The sequence below is a fragment of the Dermacentor andersoni genome, chromosome 5 (assembly GCF_023375885.2).
Source record: "Dermacentor andersoni chromosome 5, qqDerAnde1_hic_scaffold, whole genome shotgun sequence".
NCBI classification, from domain to species: Eukaryota; Metazoa; Arthropoda; class Arachnida; order Ixodida; family Ixodidae; genus Dermacentor; species Dermacentor andersoni.
In genome coordinates, this window is record NC_092818.1 from 12,050,573 (window position 1) to 12,076,660 (window position 26,088).

At 48.5% G+C, this 26,088-nt stretch overlaps 1 protein-coding gene across 2 annotated transcripts in view; it reads left to right on the top strand.

Annotated features, from left to right (window-relative positions):
• Positions 1–2,468: 2,468 nt before the first annotated feature.
• LOC126530128 (alpha-1,3-mannosyl-glycoprotein 2-beta-N-acetylglucosaminyltransferase-like) overlaps positions 2,469–26,088 on the top strand; it is a 112,276-nt gene continuing 88,656 nt past the window's right edge. The window contains exon 1 of one of the 2 annotated variants that reach the window (XM_055070113.1): positions 2,469–2,573. The gene's annotated coding sequence lies outside the window, so the exon portion shown is untranslated. The remainder of the gene's footprint in view (positions 2,574–26,088) is intronic. The other variant, XM_055070114.2, reaches the window with a different exon arrangement.

The following is a 26,088-nucleotide window of genomic DNA, read 5'->3' on the forward strand; positions in this document are numbered from 1 at the left end:
ACTCGTGCGTTATCAAATCCGCTTGCAGAACATCTGGTTCCAGCCGAAGTGCATTACTCGAAATGCGAAAAATGCACGCTTTTGTGAGCACTTACTGCATGAAAGACTGGTGTGAAGGATAGGTTCGGAAAGCGACAAGTGAGTTGACTAAAAAGTACCACAGAAATTTGTGCTTCGTTTCGTTCTGATAAATTAGTTATCTTAAGAAAGGTATGCCATTGCTGTTGCTAGTCCTAAAAGAGCTGAGCAATTAAAAAAGCAATGACTGCCCCATTTTTCTATGCCTCTAGATATGTTCCTAAATATTTCGAAAATGCTTTGAACAGGAAATAATATATCTTTAGAAAAAGTTTCAAAATTCCCTTTCTGTGTACGTGTGCGTGTTTGTGTGTAGCCTGGTGATTTAAAGCTGAATCTGGTGTTTAAAGTTGTAACATTGAATAATATTTTGATAATGAATAATGAAGGATCAGTGCTTGCGAAGTAAATTTCTTTTCAGTTCTCACGAGTAAAACGCAGTACTGTATGAAGCATAATCAGTGTTTTCAAAGCTGGCCTGCAGTCTTTCGAGCACTTGAGCTGCACTCACTTGGAGTGTTCGTGGGCAACAAAAAAAGAAACATTTCCAACGCTCATACGCGCCAGTAGCACTGGCGCGTATGAAAGTATTCATTGTAGAGTATCCCTTCCTGAAGCCTACCTGTTCCCTTGCTTGACTAAAGTGCAGTGTTGCCCTTATTCTATTGCAGACTATCTTGGTGAATATTTTATATAATACCGGGAGTAACCTAATAGGCCTACATTTTTTCAATTCTTTAAAGTCTCCCTTTTTATGGATTAGTATAATGTTTGTATTCTTCCAGTTTTCTGGGACCCTTGCAGTCGATAGAGACTTCGTATAGAGAGCCGCCAGTTTTTCAAGCATTATGTCTCGTCCATGTTTGAACAAATCGACGGTTGTTGCATCTTCTCCTGTCGCTATTCCCCGTTTCATGTCTTCCAAGGCCCTTCTGAACTCATCGCTAGTTATTGGCCACACTTGTACCACACAATAACTATAAACGATCCGCAAAATACGTCGGACAAACAACTTGGAAAACGAACTGAATCACACCGGTCGGACTCACAATTCACAGTTGGTTTGCGCCCCGAGATTAAACTGCTCCGGTATGTAGAATTGTGGTGAAGTCTCACATTGCCACTTGTTGGGCGTGTTGGTAAACTGACTCGGAAAGCATATTTAGCACCAGCAAACAAGGACACAAGGGAGACGACACCACAATGCGCTAAAAAGGTGCGGGTCAGACAGGACAATTCGGGATGCGGCAAATCAAACGACGGAACGCAGAGGGAGGGGGGGTTGCGGTAGTGCCCTATTTGCATAGAATGGCACATAGTCTTAAGAAAATGGCTAGCCGGGTGGACGCAAAAGTTGTTTTTTCAGCGCCAGAAAAGCTGGGAAAAATATGTCGATTAACGGACCCGAACCGTAAGCCTGCTGTCGGGTGCTCTACCAATGATCGTAAAGCCACAGTGGGTTGCGTAGAAGCTGTTGTTTATGAGCTCCCGCAGTCCTGTGGAAAAAAATACATCGGACAGGCAGAAAGGTGTCTGAATGACCGACTACGGGAACATAGTCTAAACGTGAAAAATAAGCAATACCGTCATCTGTCAACTCACTGTCAGGAATGCGGCTGTGCGCCAGTGTACGGATCCTGCCGTGTTCTTGCGAAGCACAAGGATAAAGATGTGCGAGAGATTAGTGAGGCTCAGGCTATCTGTCGGAATAGTGATACGTGTGTTAGTGTTAGATAAGGAGACGGCTTTTTTGGATGGTTAAGATTTGGATGAGGTGGTGCCACTGTGCACGGGTTAAGTAGGTGTGCGTTTCCTGAAAAATCAAGTAGTTGTAGTTAGCGCATTGTGGTGTCGTCTCATTTCTGTCCTTGTTTGCTGGCCCTAAATATGCTTTCCGAAGTCTCACAGCTGAATTGTGTCCGCAACCAGGCAATTCTGCGGCTCTGACGGCTCGACAACTTGGAGGTTTGTACTAGTCAAGCTCGAAATCCAAAGTTCCTTCCAAGCCTCCACAGGCAAACGCTTTCTTTTGTACACGGAGAAACTGGGGTGCACTAGCCTTCTCGTTGATATTAACAAGAACTCCAGCGCGGTGGCTTCATCGAGAAGGCGTTAATTTGCAGAATAACATCGTCACATGATAGGTTCCCTATTGACCGCGTAGTCGTGCCTCCTTCGAGCTAAACACGACAGTAGCTGCAGACAGGAGGATAATTTTCGCGACGCACGTTTTCGCAAACCGTCACCGCCATCAATTGCGATGCTGCGGCTCTCTGCGACGACTCGTTGGAAGTGGCTCCAGGCCTGCACCCCGCGAGAGGCAAATGCCGGCGGCAGCTCGGGTGCGCAGCTGCCGGCGTCGTGGCAGCTGCTGCTCGCCGGTGTCGCACGTGCGTGCGTGGCCGCCACTCCTGCTGCCGGCATGCGAGCGCCCCGCGTGCCGACTCGCATTCGTGAGCAAGACACCGGGATCGGCGGACTGCCGCGCGAACACTGTACGTATTGATTGGTGGCGGTGGTCTTTGTGGCTGCACGGTCGAGACTCTGCGCCCCAACTCTCGCGCGATATCTACCGCAACCTTACGACAACGAACCAAGTACTATACAACATCCGTCGAGCATGGCAAAGGGGCCGCACATATCGCTGTGCTGTCTATCCGGGGTCTGCTGAATGGCTATCTAAACTGCAGGAAAATAAAAATTACTCCAGCTGGGTACTTCATTGCTCTGACGGCAGGTTGATAAAGTAAACTAGGAGATGTTCGGGCAAAGTTTCTGCACGTGTCAGGACCTGTTTAGTGAGGCACAGTTGTTCTGTAGAACACATGCATGCGGCGGCGGTCACCCAGGTTGATTTCTGGCCTGAGATCTTGTGTGCTTCGTAACTCACCGAAACAGGCACTTCCTCTGCACTTAGAAGAGTTACTGATGAAGGGCCCGTGTAAGAGGCTTGTTCATTCACGAACTGTGGGGATGCCACGGCACCCACGCATTGCTGCTGCGCCGTGACGTAGTATGCGGTGTTGCAAGGTCTACAGGTTTTCTAAAAAGTGCACGGATCCTTTTTTTTAATATACGGATATCTCGCGAATTCGCGGAATCTCCAACTTTTGCGTCGCCGGTGGTAATTCCTAAATATGTCCGATTGCATGGACCCGTTTGCTACTTCCACTTTACTGCTTCTGAATGTGAAGCATTCACGTTGCACGAGAGGGCAACAAGCTACATGCAGCGGCTTGATTATCGCGTATTTCGTCTCGCCATTCGAGTTTGTATATTGCCTTCCGTCCAAATTATCCACTTTCATTTGCGCCTGAAAAAAAAGCAGGACGTAGTGCCACGTCAGGATGTCTTAGCGTTTACCGGTTGCTTTCTCCGCGCGTGCTATTGATTCCATTGTTGCACACACCGGGTGAATATCAATCATCTTCCTTGAGAACGATTACGCTTTAGTTCTCACGGCAAGTCGTGTTTTCTTGGCGGAGGCAGTCGCATTTCTATGGGCGGGAAATGAAAATAACGCTTGTTATTTGTACCTAGGTGCTCGTTAAAAAAAATTGTGTCCGGAATTAATCTGGAGACCCTAACTACAGTGTGCTTTATAGTGTTTGCACGGCTGGCCGTAGAATTTATTTTTGATGTTGCATTTGCTTCTCGACATTTTCTCTTTAAAACCGGAGAAAGACAGAGAGAAAAGTACGTCGAGTATTTATTTTCTTTTATTTTTTTAACGTTGGGTCGTAAACAAGAGCGTTAATTCCTGCACATATAAGCAGAGAAGGAAAGAAAAGCGTGTTATATGTTTGCATAGGTGAAGCATGTGGCATACAATTGCTGCTCAATTATATGAGTATTGCATAAACGGGACATCTATCTTACATATATTCATAAATATCCTGCGACAAATGCATCAACACTTTCTCCTGATCTTGGCAGGGCTCTGAACGCAAGCACTGCGCTTGGTCGACGCCTGTAAGCAGCGCGAAAAAGAAACTGCACACTGCACTTATCTGGCGCCTATACTCATTTCAGGCAATTCACCGAGTCTCCTGCATAGACCTTGCTTTTGCTCCGCTTCAACCTGAATCTATTCTTATTCTTTGTCACTACGACCATTTTAAGCCAGCAAACAATCTGAACAATAGCCATGACATGCCAACCTACATAAAAATGCCTCACGGAGGCGATGAAACCGGCAGAACTTTTCGCCTGGGGCAGCAGTGTGAAAAAAAGAAAGACGCCGCTGAGATAAAAAAAACGTAAAGTGCTACGCTTCCGTTAGAGATGTCGAAGGAAATAAAAGAAATGTATCCATGTAAAGTTAACGCAGACAGTAGGTACGTAAAATGAAGTTGAGGGCCCCAATCGATATTATTTTTCTTCAACAATACGTAAGCCTCGCATATTCGTGGGCCAGTGTTGCCAAGCGCAGTTTTTCAGCTTCATAGGAGTTTTTACGCACGGTCGCTCACTGTTTGGCTAATGGCGTCCTTTCACGCACCCAACGTGTCAGCATTCTATTCGCGAGCCCAACTAGCGCCGAGAGTTCCGCCTCGCGTAATTCTCGAATCGTCGCGATGCCGCCGCGCACAAGCTCGGAAAAAGGAATGACGAAAGAATTTTTTGCTGTGTACCACTGTGGGAGTGTTATCGTGGCGGAGAGACCGCAATCATCGTTTCTCTGAAGAAGCAGACGACGCGCATCGCATAAGAATCGTACGCATTGAGAAATGGTGACTGATTCGAAACACTTCGCTCGGTTGACCCGCCGCGGTGGCTTGGCGGCTGTGGTGTGGCGCTGCTGAGCACGCGGGTTCGAATCACGGTCGCGGCGGGCGCATTTTGATGTGGGCGAAATGCAGAAATGGCCGTGTCCCGTGCATTGGGGGTGCGTCCCCAGGTGGTCGAAATTTTCGTCCCCCACTACGAAGTGCCTCATATCGTGGTTCTGCACGTAAAACCTCAGAATTTAATTTAAAGTTCTTGACTTGGGATGACTTCTCTTTCCTGCCCAGTAGACCCTTGCTTTCCTTTAGCGGAGTCTACTTTGTTTATGCAGGTGCTTCAACAAATTAGTGATTTACGCTTAAGTTTCATTTAGTTTTGTTAGGTTAGTTTCCTGCCCCTGCATATGCGTTACTATAGTGCCTTAAGCAGCAGGAATATTCTTGTTAATGTACTTTTGCCCACAGGTACCGGTAAAAGGAATCGTAACTAGCTCGGAAAGTCTCAAGTTGATCGTAACACGTGTTATGCCATAAGGCGACGTATAATTTCGATAGCATGCTTTAGTTCCGCGGTGTAAGAAGGAGATGCTGTTTACTCATTCACCACCGTGAGTTGTCAGTTTCTTTGCTCACAACAAATTTAAAAGCAACTGCAAACAGCGCTGGTTTCAGATTTGGAGCAGTGGACCTGGCCATAGCGCCGCTGGTTTTGTTTCCGGCTCTGTGCCCACTGCTAAATTCCATTACAACTGGTTCGATTCGTTTCCAAGTCATGGAGTCACATTAATACAGGTGAGGTACATTAATACAGTGAATCCGGCAACATCGGTGCCTTGAGGTAGCATGTGTGGGTTTATTGAGCCTTCACCCAAAAGAGATCGCGTACTCGGGACGCCTGCGGCAGAAAGGATGTTCCACATCCGCCGCCAGGTTTTGTGAGTGCTGGCGCTGGCTAACACTCCCAAGGTTAGTTCTAGTAGTAACACATAAACACCCCCGAATGTGGATGGGAAAACAGCGCCGCGACAGCTCATTGGTAGAACATCGCACGCGTAATGCGAAGACGTGGGATCGTTCCCCACCTGCAGCAAGTTGTTTTTTCATCTACTTTCAATTACATTAATTTATCATTTCAATTCAATTAGTAAGTACAAGTAATTTCTCCTGTGTTGTCCTCGATGTCATTGTTTGTTGGCTTCTTATGATATATTACAGGTGACTTGCTCAAAGGAAAACCGTCGCAAAATTTCGGAAACATATTGTAAGGAGCGCAACTTGGTCGGATTGGTTATTCTCATGTTTCGATCACCAGGGTTTGAGAACTCCTACGGGCGGCGGGTGTCTGCTGCGTACCCAAGCATCGACCCCAATAAGGTAAACGGCTGCAAGGACCCTTCCGGCTTCGTCGAAATAGATTCCACGCCAGAAACGAGAAACTTGAGCACAGCAAAAAGCGAGAGAGCCGCCGTGAACATAGATGTCGCAGCCGTCTTTGTTCATTTGGGTAGTGTTGCCAGCACAAGTAACTGATTCTAGAGTTGCCATATGGCGAACGTCGGCGTGTTCGACACTGTTTTATTGCGACAACAATTGTGTGGACACTCCAGGCGCATCTTTTTGCCGTCGCCGTGAGGCTCCGTATAAAGTCCAAGGGCGATAACACCGTCGTCACACGTCGTATGCTGTATGTGCGAGAGAAAGCACGCCAGGGAAGCCGACGATCGTAATCTCGCGCGCCATATATGAAGTGATAAGAGATTTATTAGAGAGTTTTAGATTAGGGGATGCAAGCGGCTTGCGTACGCGAGAGCTATGGGGCCACGGTACTGCGCTTGCGCAGACCGCTACGTCTGTGTCTGCGCATGCGCAGTACCGTCACCCCTAGCTTTTGCGTACGCAAGCCGCTTGCGTCCCCTAATCTAAAACTCTCCATTGGTGGTGCGTTCTTGCGGTCCAAGGACGCTACAAGTACGAACAGCGAGGCAGCGAGAGGCACTGTTTCCAAAGGTACCAGCGGTACTTTGCACGCGCGTGTAGTTTGCGCAGCCGCGCGCGGTCGCACGCGCCGTGTCTTGAAATTGTGTGACGGTTCATACCTTTGAGCGCGCTGTGTCCTCGCCGCTCTTGTGTTGACGCGATGCACCGCACGAGGGCTCGCTGCTGGGGCCGCGCCTGCTCACGCCAGCGTTTTGGGAGCGAGTGTCCGCGCTCCTTGAGCGCGATGCGTTCATGTCTGCTTGTGCGCGCTGACAACCTGCTTTAGTTAGTTGCCAAGTTTATACGGCTGATAAAGAAACCTTACTTCGTATAGCTGTCTACTAATTTGCTGTCGCAATCGATGCTTCGCCTTTCCGGTGAAACGGTCGCTCAATCCTCTTCCGCAAGAATTGGTCGCTCGTCTGCAAAGCTGTAGGAGCACGGAGAGCGAACAAAAGTATTTCGGGGTGGAAATGGCGCAGGGCGTCATCGACAACTCCACCTGCTTCGTACGGTGGGCTCGCGGCGTGCCTGCCCGCGCCTGACGCACGTCGCACGTATACGACGTCTCCATGGGCGGGACGTTCTTCGCTACGGCAGACACCGTGTGTCGCGTCTTTGTGAAGCGACTCTTTCGACGGATAATGAAACTCACTTACGTTTTTATTTTACGCAATAAGTCCTACACGCAAGTATGCGTGTAGGACTTATTTCTTCTGCGGCATTTTTCAGACTTTGCGTATGGAAATAAATTCTGGGCTTTTACCTGCCAAAACCATGAGGCATGCCCTAGTGGGGGACTCCGGTTTAATTTTGACCACCTGGGGTTCTTAAACGTGCAACTTATGCACGGTACACGGGCGTGTTTGCATTTCGCCCCCATCGAAATGCGGCCACCGCGGCAGGGATCGGATCCCGTGGGGCTTAGCTGCGCAACACCGTGGCCTCTACGGCTCGTTCCGTGCTCCCGTAACAGTTATATTGGGCAGAGCTGGCGCTTTATCTGACGCGCACCTCTTGAAACAGCACGGCGTCATCGCGCTGAAACAGGAAACCGGCGTTGATGCGTCCTGGAAACTGACTGCTGCGGAGCGTGTACGACGGCGCTGCTTTTTGATGCTTTTTGGTAGTCACGTGATATTCTTTTTTCGCGCGCTTTCTTCATCAGCCGGAAAAAATAAACGGGAAGAAAGTGCCCGCTGAAAATATTGTCACGTGGTGGTGACGTTAAAGAACACAGTAGCAATACTGTGAACGACAAAACTAACTTTTATTGATGAACCTGTGCCCACAAAACAGCCTACACTTATAGCACAGCGATAGCGGCGAACACGGTCGGCGATCGTCGAAAGTCTGATCAGCTCGTCAAGCGCGTCGGCTTTTATACAGCAGTCGTCGAATGTTCCAGACTAATCGTTGACGCCCGCGTGCCTTCCACAAAGTTCTACACCGTTCGCGTCAGGCGATGAAATCAGATAACATAAGGTTCGGTGACAACAGACAGCGGATAGAAGCATCGATAACTTTCCAGAAACTTCGGATACATGCAGGCGCGTCCCGCGCTGTGCGATAACATTTGTTAGGCGGCGAAACGTGGTCGCCCGATAAAGATAAGTACACGTGTCAATATGCCAGTTTAAAAGTTGTTTCAACTTTCTAAAATTTCTTCATTGAGAGTAAGCCATTCAGACGAGTAATTAAAGATATGCAATTGTAGTTAAATAAAAATATGTATGGCATCAAAAGAAGTTACTGGCGGCTGCTTTACTCGACTTCGAAAAAAAATGTAATTCGTTACCTCCGCGTACAATGGCCGCTATCTGTTTAAAAAAAAACACTCAATGCATGATAGCTGAGACACGCTGTGTATCTATATTGTTAATTTTTACGGGGAAGCACAGCAGGGAAACATGTATATATATATATATATATATATATATATATATATATATATATATATATATAATTCAATGAGAAGTTCTGTAGGTCCGGTGCATAGGTAGCTTTAGAAACGAAGGTGCACACTTCCGAAAATTGCATCTTTAATGTTTTACACGTTTCGGCCGAATAAATCGTTTATTCTGACGAAGGCCGTGCCACGGCCGAAATATTAAAAACATTAAAGATGCAATTTTCGTAAGTGTGCACCTTCGTTTCTAAAACTATATATATATATATATATATATATATATATATATATATAGAGAGAGAGAGAGAGAGAGAGAGAGAGAGACTTAAATTATGGGGTTTGCCGTGCCAAAACCACTTTCTGATTATGAGGCACGCCGTAGTGGAAAACTCCGGAAATTTCGACCACCTGGGACTCTTTAACGTGCTCATAAATCTAAGTACACGGGTGTTTTCGCATTTCGCCCCCATCGAAATGCGGCCACCGCGGCCGGGATTCCCACCCGCGACCTCGTGCTCAGCAGCCCAACACCATAGTCACTGAGCAACCACGGCGGGTAGAGAGAAAGAGTTCGACGTACGTTGAATTAGCACAGTATATTTCACTGACGTTTCGGCTGGTGGACAAGCCTTTGTCAAAGACTGGTCCTCGGAAAAAGAGCACAGAAGGACAGGCGGACAAATTAGGACAAACTAATCTTTATTCCACAAAGACCACATAAAAGTGCATCTCAGAAATATATACCACTAAGCGTGCGCGGAAAAAGCATAATCACACAAAAAAACTTTCTGCTCAAGCAACACGCAACCTAGCTAGGTTAATCAATAAACCTCATATCATTGTTGCACAGATAAACTCAGGTGTCGCTGACACAATCATGTCCCTCCTCATATGATACGCCTCGCGTAACGCTCTCGCTCGGCTATCTCGGCACCGGCACAGTATCTTCACTTCTTTCAGGATCGGCTTACACGGGCATGCCAAGCAATGGGTAGGAAGGTGCCCATTCCTTTTATTCCTAATTGACAACTCATGCTCACGCCAGCGTACGTTCACGCACCTTCCTGTTTGGCCTACGTAGACTTTGCCACATGATGGATGAATCTGAGAGACTACCCCAACACTGTAATCTACGTAGGACTTGGTGTGCTTTATTCCGCATCCTTGGCAACTATTCGTGCTTCTTCCCATACGCGAGCATAATCCAGCAAGCTTGCCAGGATCCGAAAACGCCACCTCAACTCCGTATCGTTTCACAACTTTTTTTTTAATTGTGGGAAGTCTTGTGAACATAAGGCACAACTTTACGTTTTTTTTATCTTTGCAATCCCCTGCAGCTTCACTAATATTGTTTTCCGTTTTAATCTTCTTAAGCACTGCCTCTGCCACTGCTAAAATCACTGATTGTTGGATACCAGCTTCTTCTAACCTTACGATCTGTTTGTCAATGCTATCCTGTATTTAATGTGTGCATGACTTCTTTAAGGCTGACTTGATGCACTGGGTGGCTATAGCCCGCTTCACCATTTTCGAATGAGCCGAATCGTAGGGCGACAATTTCTTTTGGGACCTTGGGCTATATTCCCAGCACAAATGTTTGTCACAGAAGGTTATAGCGTTGTCTAAAAACTGGATATTATTATCCTTTGTTAGTTCATGAGTGAAAGTCAACCCTTTGCCAAGGCGCTGAAAGATGTGTAGAACACCTGTGATGGCCTCGTCATACGGGGAACTGCCTCGCTTTTTTAAAATTACAAGAAAATTGTCCACATAACGAAACACAGTAGAGATTTTTAGAATAGGGGCCCCAATAGTTTGGGGCCCCAATGAGCTTTGTGGGTGTTAGCGTTGGGGCACGCAGGAATGAAGAGATTTAGAATAGGGCTTTGCGTTTGCGGATAGCGTCTTGCGCTGACAGCGCAACTGCGGCGTCACAGAAAAGCTATTAGAAATAATTAAGTAAAATATACCATTTTATGACAGAAATAGTAATCTTTACTTGCGTGTATTCGCGTTTAATTACAATTCAGAGGTTATTCTGTAAGCAGCAAACAATTAGTTGCGCTTAGTTTTGAGCAAACCAACTTTACGTGCCTTCACCAGTCAAGCTTAGCCGTGTTAGGCCTCAATAATATCCACAACTGAATTCGGAATCAGCGGCGTCTAATGAACCAATTTTCATAACGCACGCTAGTTGAGAGAAAGCGATAACCGCCGTCACTTCTCCTAGCTTGCGAACTTCACGCGTTACCTCGAGTTGAACCCAGTTTGGTGCTAGGTTAGAGCCATCGCTTCGATGGGTGCCGCCATGTTTGCTGACGCAAAGCTCTTAGGGCTGCTATTTCGGCTCGCGCTCAATCGGTGAAACGCAAAACCCAAACGCAGTTAGCGTCTCGCGCATGCGCAGTGGCTTCAACGTTATTTTTTCGGGCCCCAAAACGTTTGGGGCCCTTGTTCTAAAATTTTCTAGTAACAACCTGGTCACGGTCGATCCCTTCGTTCGCCGCTCTGTCAAATTACGATAAGAAAGAATTGCACAAGATAGGAGCAACACAGGAACCTATGCATATGCCCTGTTTCTGCAAGTAAAATTCTTCTTGAAACTGCACCAAACTCAAGCAATGCTAAAAACCTATCAACACTCAAGCCGGCAGAATTCTGAAAAGACACTTCACCATTAACTTCAATACATTTTCGAACAGCCTCAAGCAACGAAACGCGAGGGACAGAATAAAACAAATCTAAACGTCTAAACAAACACGTGAGACAACGCATCGCTCTCTTGGCAGAGCAAGCCCAAGGCCACGCCAACGAGCTCGCTAAAAACGAGTGGGCGACGTTCTGTGGAACCCTATCAGGAACTCTGGGAACGACCAGTACGTAGCGAATGCTACGAAGCATGCTAGACCCGATGAGCACGCGTACTGAGAATAACAAGAAGCTCCAGATTATAGCAGACAATTTCGAGGGTACAGACCAAGATCTAGTCCAGGCTCTTTAGAAAAGGTACATAGGACCCTCACCTGCCACGGAATCGTCGTACGCGAGGAGACAATGCGCGGGGGAGGCGAACCCTAAATTAGACGAAGAAATAACGTACGCGGAAGTGTATGAGGCGGCACAATCCGCAGTTAAAAACTCGGCACCGGGCCCAGACTCGATCACAGATGCAATGATTAGGAACATGGATTCGGTAGCCCTAGCGAAAATAACAAAGAATTTCAATAGCGAGTGCTGGGCCAAAGGAGACTTGCCACTTGAGTGGAAATTGGCTAAAATAATCATGATCCCCAAACCAAAAAAGAATCCATCGATTGATACACTACGGCCGGTGTCGCTCACGTCCTGCCTGAGTAAGCTCTACGAAAGGGTTATCCATAGCAGATTGCAGCGATACCTGGAAGAACGAAGCTGGTTCCCGGACTCCATGATAGGATTTCGCACGGGTTTATCTTGCCAGGACGCGTTCCTCCTACTTAGAGACGAAATTCTAATATACCGTACGGCGACGAGAGACTAGTCCTAGCACTAGACCTCAAAGGAGCCTTCGACAACGTCTCTCACGCCGCAATATTGGAGGAACTCGAACTCGCGGGTTGTGTTGTAGTGAGCGCACATACAATTACTTAAGAGCGTTTCTTTCCAACCGCGAGGCGAGCATCAGTATTGGCCAAATCACTTCGGATTTATTTAAAATGCCTGACAAAGGAACACCTCAAGGAGCTATATTATCTCCTCTTCTCTTCAACATGGCGATGGGTCGCCTCGCGCGCGATCTGGATCGCATACCCGACCTAGGTTACACGCTCTACGCGGACGACATCACGCTGTGGACGAGCAGAGGTTCACTAGGGGATAAGGAATATACACTCCAAAACACACTATCAGCGGTGGAGAAATTTTCTACATGGAGTGGCCTGAACTGCGCACCCGAAAAGCCTGAGGTCATCCGGGTACACGCGAAAGGCTACAAATCCAGAGGATCGATTAACATCGCGGTTGAGGGCCAATCAGTCCGAGAGGTACCCACGATGCGAGTCCTGGGTTTGTGGCTTCAGAGCGACGGGAGAGCAGTACAAACACTCAAGACCCTCAAATCCACAGCCCACAACATAGCCCAAATGATACGTCGCGTAACGTATCGAAAAGTGGGAATGCGAGAAGACGATACCCTAAAGCTCGTACAGACCTTAGGGGTTAGTCGAATAACGTATGGCTTGCCGTACCAAATACTCAACAGGGAGGAGGAAAGGCAGACTAACACAATAATCCGAACCACTTTCAAAGCTGCTCTGGGCCTGCCTAAATGTACTTCAACGGAGCGCATGTTAGCTTTGGGAGTGCACAATACTTTCGACGAACTGAGGCAGGCCACCCTGATGCGACAGAGGGAGCGCCTCAGCTTCACAAAAACTGGTAGGGCAATACTGGCTAGGCTCAATATCCCAGCATACCCCGTTTATCTCACAGAGCAGGCCATACCTCTCCCTCCTTAGATTAGATCAAAAATTACAGTAGCCCCAATTCCAAAGAATATGCATCCCGAGTACAACAAAGAAAGGCGCAAAGCACGCACACAACACATTCAGTCAGCGTACTCTAATAACCATAGGTACAACGCGTACTACAAGGACGCAGCTGTGTATGCAGAGGCGACCGGGCAGCGCTACCAAAGGAGCTACGCCCTGGCAGTCGTGAACGCGATCAGCCAACAGCAAATTACCGCGTCGGCCACGGCGGGATCCCAAACCTCGGCTGAAATATTAGCAGTGGCGATCGCACTCGCTCACGCGGAGCGTTCGCAAAGGGACTCGGTCGTGGTCACGGACTCCCAGGAGACATGTCGCATGTTTCTCAAGGGGCACGTGACTGCGGCTAGCCTCGCGATAATCCCCAAATCCTTCAACCACCATCATCGTCTACTCTGGTGCCCGGGCCACGCGGGGGTGCAGGGGAACGAAAACGCTAACGCGTTAGCTCGAGGGTTCACTAACCGAGCGACGACGTCCTCTTCTAACCTCAACCACCTGCACTATCCCTCACAAAATCCCATCAATTTAAATGCCAAGGACATCCTCGCTCATCAGCGGGGAGTCCGCAGAAAATACCCGCTGCCTCACCCACAACTTAGCGGGGAAGAGGCCGCCGATTGGCGTAAAATACAGACCGGGGTATTCCCCTATTTAAAATTGCTAAACGCCATGTATCCCACTCGTTATAGGGCCAACTGTCCTTGGTGCGGTGGCATACCTACCCTAATACATATAACCTGGGAGGGCACTAAGCACCCTCATAGGCCAAATACCAGTACGACAATGGAGCAGTACGACAATGGAACAGCTTGCCCGCTCCGACCTGGCAGGACAAAAGTCCTTAATTAGCCAGGTCAGGCAGGCGGCAGAGGCCAGTGGGGCCCTGGACTGAGAGGCTCCGACCACCCCTCCTTTAAATCTTTGCCATTACAATAAAGTTTCTATCTTTCTATCTACGTCGATGGAAAAATCATCACCAAAATCGCGTTTCGACTGCATGAACTTAGTAACAGCTTCCTAGTTTTTTGATTTTTTTTGTTTTTCCAAACGGGTCGTTCACGTATAGGTCCGACAAACAGTCCTGCACGATCACGATCAAGCCATCACCTTCCCTTTTGTTGACTGAGGTAGCCAGTTTGTGCAGTTCCATCTCCCTGCACATGGAAACAGCATTCGCCTTTATCTTTACAGGCATAGGTTTGAAGTTCTTTTTGACAGCAGCCGCCGCCTTCTCGTAAAAAAGTTCCGACGGCATTTCGACTAACCCTCCTTCTTTATCCTGCAGTAGCAGTCTGAGGTCGTTCTGTCTAAAAAAAAAAACAAGACCATACCTGACATTGGGTTGTTCCGCCTTGTCGGTCCTTCAGTCTTCTTGACTTTGTTAGGCTGTCCACGCCATCCAATAAACACCTTTCCTGGTCCTCTGGTTCCACTTGCTTGGCCAGGCTCCGGTTCAGGGTCAGCCATTCATGCGCTTCTAGTGACGTTTCCATGCTGTACTTGGGCCCTTTCCTTAGGTTGAACAATATTTTCTAGGGAACCACAGCTCCTCTGAGCAGCGTAACATTCCCCAAAGCCTCAGGTTTGTTGTTCTTCATCTTCGCTAAGCAATGACGGAGGTAATAACGCCACCAACGTTCCGTTATCTGCGCTTCTAGCCGTTTGGCATCACGCATTGTTATGGCAGCCAGCCATGCAGTATAATTTATTTATTTATTTATTCAGCATACTTCCAAAGCCCGAGGGGATTACAGGAAGGAGTGGTGAATAAAAATATTTGCACAGTAAAACAGAGAAAGAATACAGTTATAACAAGTAAAGAAAGACAATTAGCAAAAGATTTAATGAAGGGCAGTCTTGAAGCCCAAGTGTAGTCTTGGATCCAAGTGTATAATAGCTGTGTCTTACCAGTACTCAACTACGGGGCAGAAACCTGGAGCCTTACGAAAATGGTTCTACTTAAATTGAGGACGACGCAACGAGCTATGGAAAGAAGAATGATGGATGTAACGTTAAGGGATAAGAAAAAAGCAGATTGGGTGAGGGAACAAACGCGAGTCAATGACATCTTAGTTGAAATCAAGAAAAACAAATGGGCATGGGCAGGACATGTAATGAGGAGGGAAGATAACCGATGGTCACTAAGGGTTACGGACTGGATTCAAAGGGAAGGGAAGCGTAGCAGGGGGCGGCAGAGAGTTAGGTGGGCGGATGAGATTAAGAAGTTTGCAGGGACGACATGGCCACAATTAGTACATGACCGGGGTAGTTGGAGAAGTATGGGAGAGGCCTTTGCCCTGCAGTGGGCGTAACCAGGCTGATGATGCTGATGAGTCTTGAAGCTGTTGATATCGGTGATGGCGGCGATGGAAGCGGGAAGGTGGTTCCATTCTTTGCTAGTCTTTGGAATGAAATATTCGCTGTAGGAATTAGTCCGACAAGATGGCACACCAACTTTATAGTTATGATCTGAACGCGATGACACGTAGACGGGAGCGGAAAAAGGAACGTCTTTTAAAATCGGATTATAATGATTGATCTTGTGAAACAGTGAAAGGCGAGAGCATTTACGGCGCAAAGATAGTTCAGGTTAAGGCAAGTGTTGCTTTCATTGATGATACGCTGCCATTCTGAGAGTAATTTGATAGAATGAAACGTGCTCCACGATTCTGGGTGGATTCAATCATTTCTGAAAGTGTAGTGTTTTTGGGGTCCCAGATAGCACGTGCGCAACCTAATTTAGGGCGAACAAGAGTTTTATATAGATGTAGCTTTACACACGGCGGCGCTCGGGAAAAATTGCGTCACAAGTATCCTAGCATGCGGTTTGCGTTGTTAGTAACATAGTTAACACGTATGCACCAAGAAAGATCAGAACTGATGTGGATGCCGAGGTACTTGTATGATGTCACAGGATCTAGTCGGATGCCGCCAAGAAAATACTCGCTGCTAATAGTGTGGCCGTCGAGATACTCGCATGCTTTTGCACTTCTTGATGTTGAGCCGCATCATCCATTTATTGCCCCACGAGGACGAGTGGTTAAGATGTTCCTGAAGGTCATGCTTATCAGAGGGTTGGGCGAGTTTTTTTATAGAGAACGCAATCCTCAGCAAAAACTTTTATTGATGAAAACGTGATGCAGCCAGGGAAGTCGTTACTGCAAATAAGAAAGATAAGGGTCCCAACACTGATCCTTGTGAGACGTCGGATGAGACAGGCGAAAGAGTAAATGAACAGTTGTTATCAGTCACAAATTGGGTGCGGTCAGAAAGAAAATCTTTAATCCAGCGGAATAGATTTGTGTCTAAGTTAAGTTTGCTTAATTTAAGAAGTAAGACATGCGCCAGCCCATCCAAAGCTTCAGCGAAATCCAAGAATATGCAATCAGTGTCAAAGCTGATGTCGTTATTTATAAGCAGATCATTAGTAAAAGCAATGGCAGGACAATGTGCAAAGAAGAGGCGTCGTAGCATGTCTTCAAACCTCCGCGTCTGCTCCTTTAGCTCGTCGCCTAGATTCCTACATACTTGTTCTCCATGTTTTCTGGAAGGTCTCGCATGCCCGTACAACCGGAGTACATATTCAAGAACCACATTCTTCCTTATGTAGTAGGTACACAGGCGCCCGTGGCACATCGCAGTGACGATTTTGGCGATGATTTCCGGAACCCGGCTTACAGAAGGGGGAACACAAAAACCATAGCCTGAAGTAGAACATATGTAGCTTAGAAGAACTTGTTGTTGGGCGAGTTAGTGCATATTAGCAAACAGTTTCATAACTGCGCGAACAAACGACCACAGAGAGAGAGCACACAAGGACAGCAGACTTGCGACTAATCCTTTCCACAAAGACCACATATAAGTACATCCCAGAAATACACCACTGTGCGTGCGCGGAAAAAGCATAATCACACAAAAAAAATATTTCTGTTCAAGCAAGCGAAGTCGACTAGTGCGGACGCGTTGACATCGGCTCCGGCTTTCATCAATGTTCTCGAGTGGCTCTCCCTGCGGAACCGGGTGAATTATGCTTTAATCGACGTGGTGAGCTAAGCCGATACCGGATTTTCGTCGGTTGAAGGACTTTTCGCCGTTATGTGAGTGTTTGAAACACGGCGAGGAGACGCAGGTATACGCTTAGGCCTACTCCTACCCATGTGAGACTTGGACCTCAGGATGGACGTTGTGAAAGGAGAAGAGATTACTCGAGAAGAGTCATGCGACCGGGGGTGGAAGGTGACGTACGGCCGCCGGCCCTGCAGGCGCAGGGAAGAACATTCTTCGGCTCAAGACGGTGGAAATACACGTGGCAGACGGAGGGACGGCGGCCGCACCACGCGACGCGATACGACGCGTCACCGCCGAGGCTGGCTCGACTGCCGAGAGACACTTCGCGTCATTGTCAGACCGCGGGTCGGCCTGAATGTAAACAAGGTCAGTAAAATACACTTTGAGCAATCCTTCGCCATGGCAGCATCCTTGGCTCCGGCCGCAATCGAAGAGGACACGATGTGTGCCAATGGAGTTCAGAGGAGGAGGAGGAGGATGGAACTTTATTATTGCAGAAATTGTTGCGTACTTTATTCCTGGGTGGTTCCCTCTGACAGGGCTCCACTGACGATCGCTGCTCGCCGGGCCTGGTCGAGGGTCGCCAGAACATTTGTGTGGTGTGCACCTCGCACGAGAAAAACGCGGACGCGTACGCCCGAGTGCAGCAAATCAGGTTCGGCGAAGGCACGTTTGGGGTGGCGGCGTACCTGGCCCTACCCGAGAATACCTGTAGGGAGTCATAAGACGAATCGACGTGGAAGTCAGTGAAGCTCAACTCAGAGCCAGGATTGTAAATAATCGGAATCCGAGTGCTTTGGAGGCCAGGCGGATCAAGAACACCCCGGCGGTGGTGGTGCTTTTCGAGTGCATGAGGGTGCCCAACTAGGTGGCATGCGGCGCGAGCATACTTCGCTGCACGCTCTACCGACGCCACACGGAAGTCTGCTACGGATGTGGAGGACTGGGAGACCGGGCTATCGTGCGTCCCAACCCGGGAAGCGAGTGGCGTCGCACCTGTCTCAAACGATCGCCGGCGAAAGTTCACCAGTGCGATCCGAAATGCATGTTGTGCGGTGGCCCGCACTCCACAGCGGCCAAAGAGTGCAGGGACAAATTTCAAGTTCCCTATATCGTCAGAAGACGATGGCGGCAGCGGCGCCGACGCGCCGAGCAGCTGGGGATCGAAGTCAGCACGGCGTGCGGCAGGAGCCGCTCGCGTACGCCAGCTGTGCGGGAGCGCAGCACCGAAAGAAGCCGCTCCCGCACGCCAGCTGCGCGTAAGTGCTGCGCTCTCCACCGGCAACCACCGGTCTCGATCCAGAGAGCACTAGGTGTCCAGCGTGAGGATCCAGGAGGAGCCTCACGCTGCTCCTGGATGAGGCGTGCCAATTACCCAGAACAATTACCCAGGTTATAGCCAAGACGGAGAACACGCTGTTAATCGCTAGAGCGTCCAACCAAAAGGCGGGGTTACGTGAGGACAACCGCCTTCGGATCTACCACGCGTTTCTCATAAGCCATATTAACTATGTGGCGTTAGCTCTAGTATGGACCAAAGCGGAAAAAAACACGTTAAAGAACCTTAAGCGCAAGAGCATCAAGAGAGTGCTAAGTTTGCCCATTGCCACGAGCTCCAACAGGCTAGCTCATCTCGGGATGCATAACACAGACGAGATCATAGAGGCGCGGGTCACTGCCCAGGTGCTTAGGCTATCGTTGACCAAGGCTTGCAGGTGAATCCTTGACGAGGTTGGCATGTCTCCTAGGATAATGGCGGGCCGGCAGATAACACTGGCACTGGAAACGAGGGCGACTTACCTGGTGAGGCCCTTCCCGCGAAACGTACATCCACAGCATAACGAGGGTAGACGTAGAACCCGTGCACGAGCCATTTTGAAGAACGTTAGGGATGACATAGACTCCGCGGTCTTTGTCGGTACGGCGCAGTACGGGAGCATGAAAATGTTCGCGTTGCCGGTTACAGACGGGCGGGGGGTGCTTGGCTCCTCCGCCTCAGTAAGGGCGGCCACCCCGGGTATAGCAGAACAAATCGCGGTTTCGCTGGCCTTGTGTGACCCAGAGTGTTCCCACATTTACGCCGACTCGACAGACGCCCTCAGAGCTTTTGAATCCGTCCGTCCGTCCGTCCGTCCGTCCGTCCGTCCGTCCGTCCGTCTGTCCGTCTGTCTGTCTGTCTGTCCGTCTGTCTGTCTGTCTGTCTGTCTGTCTGTCTGTCTGTCTGTCTGTCTGTCTGTCTGTCTGTCTGTCTGTCCGTCCGTCCGTCCGTCCGTCCGTCCGTCCGTCCGTCCGTCCGTCCGTCTGTCTGTCTGTCTGTCTGTCTGTCCAAGCAACAAGCAACCTAACTACCTTCATCAGTAAACCTCATCTCATTGTTGTACACATAAACTTAGATGGCGCTGACACCATCATCTCCCTTCTTTCTTATATGATACGCCTCGTGTAACGCTCTCGCTCGGCTATCTCGGCACCGGCACAATATCTTCACTTCTTTCAGGATCGGCTTACAACAAAGGATAATAATATCCAGTTTTTAGACAACGCTATAACCTTCTGTGACAACCATGTGTGCTGGGAATATAGCCCAAGGTCCCTAAAGAAATTGTCGCCCTACGATTCGGCTCATTCGAAAACGGTGAAGCGGGCTATAGCCACCCAGTGTATCAAGTCAGCCTTAAAGAAGTCATGCACACAATAAATACAGGATAGCATTGACAAACAGATCGTAAGGTTAGAAGAAGCTGGTATCCAACAATCAGTGATTTTAGCAGTGGCAGAGGCAGTGCTTAAGAAGATTAAAACGGAAAATAATATTAGTGAAGCTGCAGGGGATTGCAAAGATAAGAAAACGTAAAGTTGTGCCTTATGTTCACAACACTTCCCACAATTAAAAAGAAAAGTTGTGAAACGATACGGAGTTGAGGTGGCGTTTTCGGATCCTGGCAAGCTTGCTGGATTATGCTCGCGTATAGGAAGAAGCACGAATAGGTGCCAAGGGTGCGGAATAAAGCACACCAAGTCCTACGTAGATTACAGTGTTGGGGTAGTCTCTTAGATTCCTCCATCATGTGGCAAAGTCTACGTAGGCAAAACAGGAAGGTGCGTGAACGTACGCTGGCGTACGCTGCGCTCATGTCCCACCATGGTTTGTGTGTCGTCAGTATGTATATAGTGTTCCATTTATCAGTTTTGTATCGTTTGTGCTAATTTTGTATCAGTATAAAAGCAGCTGTCATAGCAAGTCATATCTAACCGTCTCTTTATCATTTGGTTGTTCTTGTCACGGTAGCGTCCCACAGGACGGTGTATTGAGCCCTGTTCTCTTTAACCTAACTGTGGTTGGCCCTGCTGAAATATTACCCAAGACAATTCGCCTATTAATGAACACTGATGATATTTGTCTTTGGTATTCTGCGGTGACTCGTCTTCAAGTGTGCGCAAGAATTCAGCGGGCAGCCACCCGAACTTTTTCGTATGTCCGTAAACAAGGCCTTAGTGTGTCCATCGAAAAATGCGCATTAATCGCGTTTACGCGCAAGCACATGACACCGCATGCTGTTCTTCTCAATGGCCAGGGTATCAAATGCCAGAAATGTCACCGCTTCTTAGGTGTGATTATTGGCAGGGACCTTTCGTGGAGCATCAACATAATCTACCTGAAGCGGACACTAATTTCGATTGTACATATACTGAGGCTTCTGTGCCGAAAAGCCTGAGGTACGCCTGTACGGTCCATGCTGCAGCTGTACAAAGCACTGATTCTGGGCTTTTCACGGTACAGCTTGCCGGTTTGGCTAACACATGTAAAACAAACATTCGCACCCTCGAAAGTATGCAAAGCCGGGCTCTACGGACATGTCTTAGACTACCACGATGCGCCTCGACACACGTAAGAATCATGATTGCTAGAGACGACTTGGTTGCAACATATATGATGACTGACAACCTTAGAGCACACATACCCGTGTCGCGTACCCAATCACTGCATCGCTGCTTTGCCAGCACAAAGACCTCAAGCCACATTTTCCATACTTGTTGCGACACATCAAGGCTACCTTCCGTCGGGCTTTACACCAACACCAATACCACTGTTACCCCTCTGGTGCCTATGACAGCCACAAGTACGCCTCACAATTCCGGGAATTGCGAAGACCCGCCATTTAACAGTGGCTCTACGTCAATTCACACTGTTATTAATGAACGAAGCATTTGAACAACGAACGCGCATTTACACCAAAGGATCTGTCTCAGCCACCAGTTCCACAGGCGCTGTTATCAACCCGGCCTTACAAGTCACAATTACGTTCAAAGCGTCCCATATAACGACCTCTACAGCAACAGAACTTGCCGCTCTACGTGCCGCTGTTAATTACATCGCACAAACCAAACCTCGAAAGTAGGTCGTTTTTTGTGACTCCAAGGCAGTCCTTCAGTCTGCAGTCAGCCTCACGACTCAAGACCCATGAACAACTGGTGTTTGAGACCAGAGAGGTTGACCATCAAGCCCTCATAAACGGACATGACATCATCTTCCAGTGGCTTCCTGGGACACTGTGGCATCATCGAAAATGACCTTGCTGATGATGCCACCAGGTCAGTCCATAAAAAACCCTGTCACTTACCCTTATCAATTGGACACACGCTGCGAGTGGTCTTCGTTTACTTGCTCAAACCAAGACTAGACCTTTGTGGAACACCCAGAATTTCTTCAACTGCCTTCTCCACCAGCTGGATCTTACACTGAAGTTGCAGATTCCATCGAAGTTCTCCCGCCGTGATGTAACTATACTGTGCCGCCTATGGTTAAGGTTGGCTTTATGAAAGCAGCATAATCATCATCATCATCAGCCTGGCTACGCCCACTGCAGGGCAAAGGCCTCTCCCATACTTCTCCAACTACCCTGCTAATGTGGCCAAGTTGCCCTGTCATGTGCTAATTGTGGCCAAGTTGCCCCTGCGAACATCTTAATCTCATATCCACCCACCTAACTTTCTGCAGCCCCCTGATACGCTTCCCTTCTCTTGGAATCCAGTCTGTAACCCTTAATGACCATCGGTTATCTACCCTCCTCACTACATGTCCTGCCCATGCCCATTTCTTTTTCTTGATTTTAACTAAGATGTTATTACCTCCCGTTTCTTTCCTCACCCACTCTGCTATCTTCTTATCCTCCCCCCTTAACGTTACACCCATCATTCTTCTTTCCATAGCTCGTTGCGTCGTCCTCAATTTAAGTAGAACCCTTTTCGTAAGCCTCCAGGTTTCTGCCCCGTAGGTGAGTACTGGTAAGACACAGCTGTTACACACTTTTCTCTTGAGGGATAATGGCAACCTGCTGTTCATCATCTGAGAATGCCTGCCAAACGCACCCCAGCCCATTCTTATTCTTCTGATTTTTTCAGGGTCACGATCCGGATCCGCGGTCACTACCTGCCCTAAGTAGGCCTATTTCCTTACCACTTCCAGTGCCTCGCTACCTATCGTAAACTGCTGTTCTCTTCCGAGACTGTTAAAGATTACTTTAGTTTTCTTCAGATTAATTTTTAGACCAACCCTTCTGCATTGCCTGTCCAGGTCAGTGAGCATGCATTGCAATTGGTCCCCTGAATTACTAAGCAAGGCAATATCATCAGCGAATCGCAAGTTACTAAGGTAATCTCCATTAACGCTTCTGGTGTTTTCGTCGGGAGGGGAAAACAGCAGACGAAGGAAGAAGGCGTAAGCAAAACCAAACGTGGTTTATTCCACGACGGCTCGCAGTGGAATGCAGCTCAGTGTCCACATGACTGGGTTGATATAACAAGCTGTCGCGATAGTCGCGCCGCCGCTATCGCTCTAGCGGCGATGATAACACAACACTCCTTCCTTTTATTTTGGAGGGTGCACTTGTATCCATACACAATAGTTAAAGAACGGTCTTCGTATCGCTCGGGTGGACGGCGTTGTCTTGATGGGTAGCGCCTTTGCGGAGGTGATGTCTCTGATGGAGGAGCGGGCGCTGGAGGGACAGACTCCACGGGCACCGGCTCTTATGACGTTGGTTGGTCAGCAGTCTGGTTTTGAGGGAAGGCCAGGAACCCCTCCGTGAAGTCGGATGCCCTTGGTGTGACCATAGGGCCTGCACCAGCCAGCAGCTGGTAGAGATATCGACGCCAGATGAACTTGCCTCGGGGTGTGGTTACCATGACTTTGTAAGAGACTGGTCCAGACTTCTTCAGAACGCTTCCACGAACCAACTTCTTTGAGCCTCTGTAATTGCGGACTAGAACACTGTCATTAACACAAAAACAGTCTCTGTTGCTCCTCCGCTGCGGCATTTGGGTGAACTGGCTGTGCATCACCTTCTCTCCACTGTAGGCTTTACTGTATCCAGCCTGGTGCGCAATCTTCTACCCATCAACAGGTTAGCTGGAGCTTCTCCAGTCGTAGGGTGAGGCGTATTTCGGTACGCCAATAAGAAGTTGTGAAGTGTTTCTTCGACAGACTCACCGGGAGATGACTTGCGTAGAGCAGACTTCAACGTTTGCACGAAGCGCTCCGCCAGACCATTTTTGCTTGGGTGATAAGGGGCGCTCACGACATGTCTGGCCCCGACGTCCCGTATAAACGCCTTGAAATCTTTGGACACCAGTTGCGGTCCATTGTCGGACACCACCGTCTCCAGCACTCCGCATCTGCAGAAAAGTTCACGCAAGCAGGCAACAGTACGCTCGGACGTTGTGCTTCGCATAACGAGCACTTCCGGCCACTTCGAGTGAGCATCTACAACCACTAAAGACATAGTTCCTTGGAAAGGTCCCGCGAAGTCCAAGTGCGGTCGGCCATACCCAGGGAAGCAGAGGTGCCTCAAATGAATCATTCCGTTGTTCCTGGCAGGCTTAGCAACTTCGTACCTTTGTCTCTAAGTCTGCATCAACTGACGGCCACCACACGTAGCTGCGAGCCAGCTCCTTGCTCCGCACAACGCCGGGATGACATAGGTGCAGTTCGTCGAGTACGGATTCCCTAAGAGGGGACGGAATAACAACCCTCAGGCCATACATGAGGCACTCTTGATGCACGCTGATCTGCAAACGTCTGTCGAAAAATGGTTTTAAGCTCGCATCTCGCAAGTGTAATGACCAGCCTATGCTTGTAAGCTGGAGCACTTTACTCAGTACCGGATCACGTGCTGTAGCGAGCGCAATCTGTTTGGCGGACACATGCATAGAGTCCAGACGCAAAGCATAAAGCAATTCCTCGTTTTCGGACGTGCCGTCTTCAGGACCCTGGATCGGGAACCTTGGAAAAAATCTGCTTCTGCGTCGTCACTGGACTTTTTGTACACGAGCTAGTAATTGTAAGCGGACAACGTGACAGCCCATCGCTGTAAGCGTGCTGCTGCAATTGGTGGAATGCCTGTTTTTTGCCCCAGAATTGTTTGTAATGGCTTGTGATCCGTAATCAACGTGAAACATCTTCCATAGATGTAGAAACGAAACTTTTTGACGGCAAAAGTAATGGCCAGTGCTTCTTTTTCTAGCTGACTGTACCTTTTTTGGCGTCAGTTAATGTGCGCGACGCATAAAACACCGGCCAAGAGCTTCCATTTTCAGTTATATGAGAAAGTAATGCGCCCGCACCATACTGGGAAGCGTCACATGCCACTTGCAAAGGTTTATCTGGGTCGTAATGCGCCAGGATCGAGGATGACGCCAACGCATTCTTGATTTCCTCGGATGCCCCTTGACACGATTGATCCCAGAGCCGTGGCTGGTCGCGACGCAGCAGTTTGTAAAGTGGACTCGCCCGAGTAGACAATCGAGGAACAAACTTCCCGTAGTAATTTACAATGCCCAGAAACGATTGTAGTTGCTGCTCGCCTGTAGGTGCGGACGCTTTCATCAGTGCTTCTGTCATGTCTGGCGTTGTGCTGACACCTGCTGCACTGATAACATGACCCACATACTGTAATTACGTTTGGAAAAACGAACACTTTTCTTTCTTTACTCGGACCCCGCGCTCAATCAACCGCTTTAGAACCGCTTCGAGGTTTACAAAGTTCTCGTGTGACGTCTTGCCGGTGATGAGAACGCCATCTAAATAGCAGCTGACGCCTTTCAGGTCTTTCAAGATTGTGTCCAGAATTCTTTGGAAAATGGAAGGTGCCGAAGAAACCCCGAACGGCAGCCTGTTTACGGAAAAAAGTCATTTATGAATATTTAGTGTCAAGTACTTTCTTGATGACTCCGACATTACTACCTGCTGATAGGCTCGATTTAGGTCAATCTTAGAAAATTCTTGGCCCCCTGCGAGCGCTGTAAACAACTCGTCGATTCTCGGAAGTGGATACCGATCAGTTTCAAGACAAGAGCTTAGGGTGGTTTAGGGTGGCTTGGACCGATCCGCTCTGCGGTATTCTGTAAATAAGTAAATAAAAAATAAATAATCGTCGCATAGTCTTATGCCACCGTCCAGTGCCTCCTCTATTTTTCTGTGCCTGGGAAATGGAGCGGAGAACCAAGGGAACCGGCCGTCGGCTCTAGTACGGCTTTTCGCCGTCACGCGCCGCCGCCGGAGTAGGATCATCGTCGCTCATGGAAACGCAGGGCGCGACTGTATACGCAGTTGTTAAATAGTTGTGCTTCCGACTGTATTCGCATTGTTTCAAGTACAAGCAAGACCTTTGTAAACACGAACCCTGAAGCATTTGTCACTCTGGGCAACCAGCCTATTTTAGAGGCATGTGTCATTCGCCGTTATTGCTGTTCGATGCGCTCGCGCGTCGTCTGCTGCGCCGATAGGAGAGCGCGCGCC